The sequence below is a fragment of the Octopus sinensis genome, linkage group LG15, assembly GCF_006345805.1.
Source record: "Octopus sinensis linkage group LG15, ASM634580v1, whole genome shotgun sequence".
NCBI classification, from domain to species: domain Eukaryota; kingdom Metazoa; phylum Mollusca; class Cephalopoda; order Octopoda; family Octopodidae; genus Octopus; species Octopus sinensis.
In genome coordinates, this window is record NC_043011.1 from 21,632,634 (window position 1) to 21,642,515 (window position 9,882).

The 9,882-nt window shown below is 37.1% G+C and overlaps 1 long non-coding RNA gene across 1 annotated transcript in view; it reads right to left on the bottom strand.

Annotated features, from left to right (window-relative positions):
• Positions 1 to 4,356, bottom strand: part of LOC115219787 — a 15,114-nt gene extending 10,758 nt beyond the window's left edge. Inside the window, exon 1 of the long non-coding RNA XR_003882366.2 lies at positions 4,017 to 4,356. This is a non-coding gene — a long non-coding RNA (uncharacterized LOC115219787). The remainder of the gene's footprint in view (positions 1 to 4,016) is intronic.
• Positions 4,357 to 9,882: the final 5,526 nt, after the last annotated feature.

A 9,882-nucleotide genomic window follows, 5' to 3' on the forward strand; every position in this document is an offset into this window, starting at 1 on the left:
CCACATTTTTTAACCGTTGGTTTCGTGGTTGTTTTGTAAAGCTTCGCATTTGTTAGTAGTCTCTTTAGCGATTTGTGTTGCTCTTTGCATTTGATGAGTTTGTGTGTTTTCAGGATGTTGTTCATTTTTGGATCTGTAGTTAGTAAAGGAAGATTTTGCACAACAGTGTTGAATGCTTCACTGTTTCTGGGGTTGTGTGTTGATATAAATAGTGGTGTTTTGAGATGAGGTGTGGTGTTATGTTTTGTTGTTCTTAGTGTTTTTATGTCTAATTTTCTGGCACATTTAATTCCCGCGTCTATAAGTGAGGGTGGATATTGTCTTTCACTAAGCGTTGTTTTGAGGTCTTGAAGACGAAGGTCTCGAGTTGTTCTATCAGACACTATTGTGCAAATCCTTTTTGCCAAATTGAAAAGGATGTTTATTTTGATGTGTTTTGGGTGGCATGAGCTAAAAAGGAGACATTGTTTTGAGTCAGTTGCTTTATAATAGATACCAGTTATGATTTGGTTGTTGACTTTTTTTATCATGATGTCTAAAAATAGGAGCTGTTCTTTGTTATATTCCATTGTGAATTGAATGTTACTATTTATATCATTTAGTGTTGATTTTAAATCCTAAAGCTTGTTGATGTTCTCCTTCCAAATAAAACAGTCATCCAGGTATCTTTTACAATTTTCTCTTATGTAAAGGTAAAATGGATAACCATATTTCTGAAATGATACTTTATATAAAGTGAATTCAAAGTAACCCATTATGAGGTTCGCAAGAACAGGGGCTGCTTTCATTCCCATCACAATGCCACATTCCTAACAATAGTATGTGTCATCAAATAGAAAATAATTGTTCTGAAGTATAAATTTTAAAGATTCAATAATAAAGATCTGATTTATGCGTTCCGGGAGTACTTCAGGGTACTTTTCCAACCAGAATTTAAGTGCTTTTATTCTATAGTCATGGGGGATGTTGGTATTAAGATTGATAACATCAAGGGTAACCAATATTGCCTCTTCATTAATTGTTTTTGGTAGGTGTTCTAGCATGTCTAAATCGTCTCTAATGAAACTTTTGATGTATATATACATATAAATATACATACATATATATATACATATCTCGCCTTTACCTTCGAAATGCGGAGTAGACGAAACGGAGGCGGCTGAAGAAAGGGAAATTTCCTTGTGTCTTGTACCCTGTTTTTTCATTGTTTAAAAAATGTCCGTTTCCATGGTTCTGTTTCTATGTTTTCGTTTCTCATTGTGTTCAACGTTTTTTCGGTGTCCTGAACCTATATATGCATGTATATATACATATAGATGTAGGTACGTACATATATGTATATATATATGCATATGTTTTATTTATTATTTTATTACATATAAATATATATACATATACATTTACATATATGTATATATATATATATATATATATACACATACATAAATATACATGTGTGTGTGTATATGTGTGTACATACATACACTTACGCATAGAAATTCATAAAGATAGCTAGCTAGATAGAACGGCAGACACGATAAATGTTGAAAATCTTTTTTTAAGAAAATGCAAGCATACATATATATAAACTTAGTGTAAGATAACCAACGAAATATATTTATAAATAGTCATTTGCTTTCATGTACATTTCACAAAAGCTAGTAGCAGGTCATGCATGAAACCTTTATGAAATTCAGAACAAACTTCAAAGTTGTACTTGTTTGACAAGTATTTAGTTGCTTAGAGACGGGCTATTTGACCTGCAGCATTTGCGACATGAAAGAACCATTTGGGTTTCAACAACTGTGTGAAAAACGAATATGACAAAAAAATTTGCGCAAACGAACCTGGGGGTGGGGAGAGAACTTTCGGAAAATTCACAAGATCTGATTTTTCCGTCATAACTTTCGGGAAAATGGGTAGATATTGAAGGGAGTTGTTTATTGCTATGTTCCATTGTGAATTGTATGTTGCTATTTCTCTTTTACTTGTTTTAGTCATTTGACTGTGGCCATGCTGGAGCACCACCTTTAGTCGAGCAAATCGACTCCCAGACTTATTCTTTGTAAGCCTAGTACTTATTCTATCGGCCCTTTTGCTGAACCACTATATCACGGGGACGTAAACACAATAGCATCGGTTGTCAAGCAATGTTGTGGGGACAAACACAGACATACATGTATATATATGTATATATATATATATATATTACAAAATTATGAAGTTATATCTTGAGTGACAATAACGCTCAAGATATACAACGGACTGGAAATAGAAGTGCTCCAATGAGCTGTATACACTTTTTTGTCCAAGGGGCGGCCTCCCCTTGGACATAAAAGTGTATATATATATATATTATATATATATATATTATATATATATATATATATATATATATATATACGACATATATATATATACGTCGTATATAATATACGACAGGCTTCTTTCAATTTCTGTCTACCAAATCCACTCACAAGGCTTTGGTCAGTCCAAGGCTATAGTAGAAGACACTTGCCCAAGGTGCTACGCAGTGGGACTGAACCTGGAATCATGTGGTTGGTAAGCAAGCTACTTACCACACAGCCACTCCTGCACCTAGCTACATACCACACAGCCACTCCTGCACCTAGCTACTTACCACACAGCCACTCCTATATATATTTGTTGAAAAATTGAAATTTTACAAACAAATTTTTTTCAGAATCCTAATCTTCGTATTTTATTTACGTATTTTGCAAAAAAAAAAAAAATTTCAGGAAAAAGTGAAAAATGAAGAGGGGGAGGGGCTGAAGTTCTGAAAATGCGATTTTTGAAAATTTGTTTTCAGAATCGGATCCTCCATAACCAAAACCGTGGGATTCCGTAAAAAAAAAAAAATCAACGTAAATCCATTTTCCCGAAAGTTATGACGAAAAAATCGGATCTTGTGAATTTTTCAAAAGTCCTGTCCCCACCCCCAGGTTCGTTTGCGCAATTTTTTTTTCTGTCATATTATTAACACCCAGCAGGTTAGGTTGTTTTTTGTTTTTTTTTGTTAATGGGTGAAGATCTTTATCTTAACCGAACTATTGTACCTATAGAAGACCACGCAGTGTGCTATTCTGTTCACTTTATATACACACACATTTTTTATTAATAGACTATTGTGTCAAAATTTTCACTGCAGTTCTACAACTGGGGTACTTGGGAACAGTTCTAGGATGTCAATAGGGTTAAGTAGACACGTCAACTGAATCTCTTTCTCTCTCTCTGTTAGTTCCCCACCATCGCTTGACAACTCGTTTTGGCGTGTTTACATCCTTGTATCTTAGCGGATCGGCAAAAGAAAACCCTACAGAATAGGTACCAGGCTTTAAAAAAAATATTAGGGTCGATTCATTCGACCAAAAATTTTCAAGGTGTAACCCAGCTTGGCCACTGTCAAGTGACAGAAACGAGTAAGAGATAAAAAATTACATACAGCAAGTATAATATATGGTAAATATATGGTAAATGGTAAATATATGGTAAATGGTAAATCACACCCCAAGCGTTTAGAAACCTCTACGTTTTCGCTTGTTTGCTGGCAACAGTCAAATTTCCCTTAAACTACCATCTTAAAAAGGTAAAACGTCGCATTAGATAATGTAGTTCATGTTTGCGTTGTCTCTCAAAATGATGAGATGGTCATAGTTGGAACGCTTTTGATCATAGTCGTCTGCTTGATCGGTGTCGACTTGTAGCTTGACAACTTTGTATTTCAGTTGCTTTCATAGTTAGAAAAGCCGCACCTAGGCTAGTCTATACCTTGGAACAGAAATCTAAGTTACATAAACAATATTTTTTTATAGGCAAAATATAAACATACATATATAAATATAAAATGTAAATTCAAAATAAGTTAACGAACGACGATATTGAAATAAACCAATGCTCTGCACATCAGGGTTTTTGGGTTTTTTTTTTTTTTTGCTTGTTGGTTGGTTTGTTCCCCCACCGACCCACCTCACCCCCAAAAATATATAATTACTTACCAGTACTCTATCAACACTTCAACAACCATCTTTGCGGCAGTTCAAGCGAACAACCTTCACTGCTTGTTTAAAAATTAACGTTGGATTAAAACTTCTACGTGATTCACTTCTCAAGTGCTCGAGTAAAGTGATTGCTTTATTGTTGGTGCAAATATAAAACAATGTTCTAATTCAACCAACTGCGCAAGTTTTCTTTTCTCTGACGCGTCATCCGAATACAAAAGGCATTAGCCAATGATACAGCTTCTACATAATCAATGGATTTACTAGAAAAAAAGTAGACTAAAAGATCTTTCAAACTACACCTAATTGCATTGGGCGGAGCCGATAACAGCAATTGTTTTGTTGTCGTTGGTAACTCGCTTAAACGAGGTGTCAAATGATTCCCGTGCTCGGCTGTTCCAACGCCTTGGCTTCGCCATCGCCCGTCGTAATGCTGTGAGCGTGTTGGCTTGCTTCAATAGGTTCCGTTGGACCTTGTAGTGTGCGACCATTAGGAGCACTTAGTGTTGAATTGATGTTTTTTTTCTTTTCTTTTCTTTTCTTTCTTCCTCTTTTTGTCTTTCTGCGCTAATGTTTGTGTTTTCTTCGGTTTTGAATTTGTATCCTAACTTTATTTTGTATTATATACTAGCAGTATCGCCCGGCGTTGCTCGGGTTTGTAAGGGAAATAACTATATAAGCATTTTTAGAGAGTTATAGCCAAAAAATGCATTAAAAATGGGAAAAAAATGATGGTAAATTTTTTTTTTAATCGTTGACTCATCGTAGACATTTTTAGAGAGTTACTTCCCTTATATAATAGCGAAAAAATGCATTAAAATGGAAAAAAATGATGGTAAATTTATTTTTAAATCGTAGACTCATCGTAGACGCGCGCTAATACCCAGAAGGGCTCGATATGAATCACGACTATAAGATACCAGGTTTTGGTTAAACTGCACCGCAAAATGTGGGAGTAGTTAGGAATCTAAATCGTAGGAGACAAACGCACAACTTCACTTTTATATATAAAGATGTATCATATACATACGCGTCATAAATGTAATAAAATAAATTTCCCCAGTAAAAAAATAAATAACAATATTAAATTTTAAAGAAATAGTTTATATTAATGGTGCTTTCATAGCGTACAGTCTAATGGGACATTTATAGCGTTTGATTTATAGGGACATTATCGTGTCTAGTCTGGCGAAATTTTACACTGTAGGTCGACTAAAAAACATAACTGCCCAATAGAATTTATTAATAGTTATCATATTAACAAAATGTATTAAGTCGTTGAATAATAATAATAATAATAATAATAATTGATTCTGGTTCATTGGCCACAAGGGCTAACATAAATCAAGACACATGTAAAGACAAACACAGGACGAAAAGTACAAAGGGTTTTGCGAAAAAGAAAGGTCTGTAGTGATCCTATAACGGCGCGCGCTCGCGCACCGTCCATTTGTATTTCGCGCGTGCGGAGGTGGTGCTTTCACCACCGGAAGAAGAACCCTTTTGCCTACGTAGCAGTTAGCCGAGGCAAGGGGATCGTAAGACGTTGACCACCAGCGTCCAGCAAGCAGCGACTGAAGGCGACGGTCACGTATATATTCTCTCCGTCCGGACTTGATTCTAGCAGCACCTTACCAAAAGGCCTTTAACCAAATTGTTGCAGACCACATCTCCCTGTTCCGGACGCCATCTTTGACCAGTGTCGTTTTGCATTTGAACACTTTCTTATTTTACAGCGATAAGGTTCAGCACTGACACATTTATATCAAAGGGATACCAGATAACCACTTATTGTTACTGTTACCACATTAGAGAATAAAGTAGTATATATATCTTTTACGTCTGCGTCTTGTTGTTTCTGACTGGTAGAATTCTGGATTATTAAAGCAACGGCTAGTAATTGCCTCTTGTACCCCGAAAGTACAAGAGAAGATATATTCACACACAATAAGTTCGTTACAGTGGTGACCCCGACGTGATTCTGATCTAAAACCAGAGATCACTTAACAACAAAGAAATCCAGTTTTTCTGCGAAGTCGGAACACGATCAAACTCTACGCATTCATCTTTCGACGATTTGTTTCCGGCCACCACAAACAGTTGTAGAAGGAGCCTCTTTCTTATTCTACAGCCATGATGACGAACGCCATCATATCAACGATGCCTTTTCTCCACCTTCGTCATCGCCATCGTCGTCTTTCTACTTCACGTCGTCGCTATCTTCGTCGCCATCATCACTAAGAACGATGTTGTCTCAAGTCCACTACAGTCGCCACCACCACCGTCGCCTTTCAACACCGTCGACCAAGATGTACATAGCAACTCGCGGAACTTTAGCGTGCACGCTGTATGTGCATATGCACACCAAGGATTAACAGCACCGTCTATCTACGAGATTTCTTCTGTACCCAGTTAACCTGTCACAGCATCGAAGCTACAACCGCTACACATTGTGTTTAACCGGCATCTGCATTTTTGTGATTTCAACATTCTGTTACAGAACGAACTGCTATTGTGCATCAGGCTATTACAGACTGGTAAACTAACTCCATTGTCTGGAATAGCCTTGAGAGACATTTTTTCTATGCGCTGTATTATTATTTTGCTCGCATTTCACCTTGTATGTATTTTTGTCGCACACACGTACACACACATAAATGCTATCTCTCACATACATACGTCACACATGCTTTTCTCGCTTGTTTTTTTGTTCCATGCTAAATTTGCCTTTTGTGGACACACCTCATTTCTATAGACCCTAGGAGTCTCGTATACATAGAGAGGGTTGTTTGTCCATTATAACGCGCCGGCATGCCATACCTTTGTTCCTGTACGAACGAGGCATATAATCGCTCAACCACTGGCATATTCATTGCTGTTTTTCGGTCTGGCAAGCACTATTGCATTTCATGCGCCTTTGCTTCGCACGTGTACTGCCTTGTTTTTGCAACACGTTTGCGTTGGCTTAGTTCTTTTCCCGACTCATAGGACGTCGGATGTTCACATGCGCTGCGCCTATGTATAGGCGTAATTATTTTTCCCTGTTAGACTCCTGTTGGTCACGTAATTAACAGAGAAAATTATCTGTGTCGCGCATCACACCAGCATGCTTGCACTTTTGCTTTTGTGTTACTAGCGATCTATCTGTCGATTCCATTTCCTCTCCTGCAGCAATTGACTTAACTGCTATTTCGCAGGATCAACTACCTTTAGAGAAGTTGGATTTAATTTCGCCTAGGTTCATTAACTGTGAGTTTTGCTTTCCTTCCGCTGGTCAGCGGAAGGCTCTATACTTTGTGACGTATCCACTTTCATGCATGCACTTTTGAATTTTGCTCATTTTGAGTATTTTTTCCTTTAGTAAATTTCTTGTGTATGATGTAAATTTTGCCATTTTATTATATTGTGTGCTATTTGGTTATCTGGTGTCCACCTTGAGTTTTAAAGTCACTACAAAGGATTTTGTGTCGTGCTACGCACTGGAGGGGAGCCTTGTAGTGATCCTATAACGGCGCGCGCTCGCGCACCGTCCATTTGTATTTCGCGCGTGCGGAGGTGGTGCTTTCACCACCGGAAGAAGAACCCTTTTGCCTACGTAGCAGTTAGCCGAGGCAAGGGGATCGTAAGACGTTGACCACCAGCGTCCAGCAAGCAGCGACTGAAGGCGACGGTCACGTATATATTCTCTCCGTCCGGACTTGATTCTAGCAGCACCTTACCAAAAGGCCTTTAACCAAATTGTTGCAGACCACATCTCCCTGTTCCGGACGCCATCTTTGACCAGTGTCGTTTTGCATTTGAACACTTTCTTATTTTACAGCGATAAGGTTCAGCACTGACACATTTATATCAAAGGGATACCAGATAACCACTTATTGTTACTGTTACCACATTAGAGAATAAAGTAGTATATATATCTTTTACGTCTGCGTCTTGTTGTTTCTGACTGGTAGAATTCTGGATTATTAAAGCAACGGCTAGTGATTGCCTCTTGTACCCCGAAAGTACAAGAGAAGATATATTCACACACAATAAGTTCGTTACAGGTCCGTGTAAACATTCAAATAACAACGAAAAATATAACAAATAAAACTCCCAATAGGGGGAGGCACTTCGAAAGGTTACTCGTGGAAAAACCCATAAAAGCCACGGGGGCCTGGTCAAAAAGGGGTAGGGAGCCCCTTCTTTTATATTACCTTTTTGGGGGGATCTTTTCGGTTTGACCGGCAGTTTTTTTTTAATAATTTCCATGTAACTAAACACTTTTAAACTTCGTATACTGGTAGAATATGTTTATAAAACATCTTTTTCTCTTGGCTTTATTGAGAAAATTCTAGTTTGTAAGATATTTGTTGTTGCTTTTTCTTCAATTTCTGCAATTTCAACCAATCACTGACGTATTTGAGGTAAAAAAAAAAAAAACATTCTGTGCCGTATGAATATGTCCCTCGTTTAAGAAACAGATTGGGTTTATTTACATTTGTGAAGAAAATAGAAAATAGACAAAAACCAAGTAGATTCTCAATGTATGTTATCCAAATCAAAAGAGGAAAGTGTTACTCATATAGTAAGTCAATGTAGCATGCTGGCACAGAAAGAATACAATAAAAGACATGACGACCTAGGAATTGACCGTACTGATAAATGGTATGAACATGAACCTAGTAAAGTACTAGAAAGTAACAAATGTAAAATGTTGTGGGACTTTAACATTCAAACTGACAGAGTAATACAAGCTAGAAGGCCTGATTTAGTAGTAGTAGACAAAGAGAATAGAAAATGCCAGATAATTGACTTTACAGTTCCAAATGATGAAAAAATCAATGTGAGAGGTATAGAAAAATAGCAAAGTACCAAGACCTAGCCCTTGAATTACCAACACTATGGAAAGTGCAAGTAAAATATATCCCAGTAGTTATAGGTGCATTAGGAACTATCCCTAAAGATTTGAACAGGTGGATAAAGGAAGTAGGCATAAAACCCAGTGTATTACAGCTCCAGAAAACAGTGTTATTAGGGACAGCTAGGATATTTAGGAGGGTTCTTGTCATCTAAGGTTACTTGTTGAAGCTCGTTGTTAGAAATTTTTCTATTCAAACAGTCTAATCTGTTGTGTGCATATGAATAAACAATAATGGACAGTATATACTTCGGAGCCGAAATGCTGATATAGACCAAGCAACAATCCATCAGTGGCTGAGAAGCTCAGGACTGAAAGCAGAGACTGAAGATTTCATATTGGCGGCACAAGATCAAAGCTTGCTCACCAAAAACTACCAGGCTAACAGTCTTCAAAACGGTTCTGATCCTAAATGCAGATTCTGTGATAAATTTGACGAAACAATAGATGTTCTCATCTCGGGATGCCCTGTGCTGACACCAATTGAATGCAAAAATTTCCACGATAGAGTAGGACAGTATTTACATTGGAAAATATTTAAACACTACAAAATCAGCATTCTTGTTTACTGGTATGAACATCATCCTGAGCCAGACATTGAAGGTAAAAATGTCACTATCCTCTGAGATTTTCCAGTCAACACCGACAGAATGATCCAGGCTAATCGATTAGACATAGTCATTAAAGACAGAAAATAAAATACTTGTAGGCCAATAGGTGTAAGTGTTCCCACTGATAAAAAAAATATCTGTAAAGGAATTTGACAAATTAAGTAAATATAAGGACCTGGAAATTGAAATACAAAAGATGTGACATTTTAAAGTGAGAACTGTTCTTGTTATTGTGGGTGCCCTAGATATGATAAGAAAGGGATGTCAAAAACATCTAGGTAATATCCCAGGAGAACCATGTCTCAATCCAAATGATTGTACTGACAAATACTGCCCACATCCTTAGAAAAAC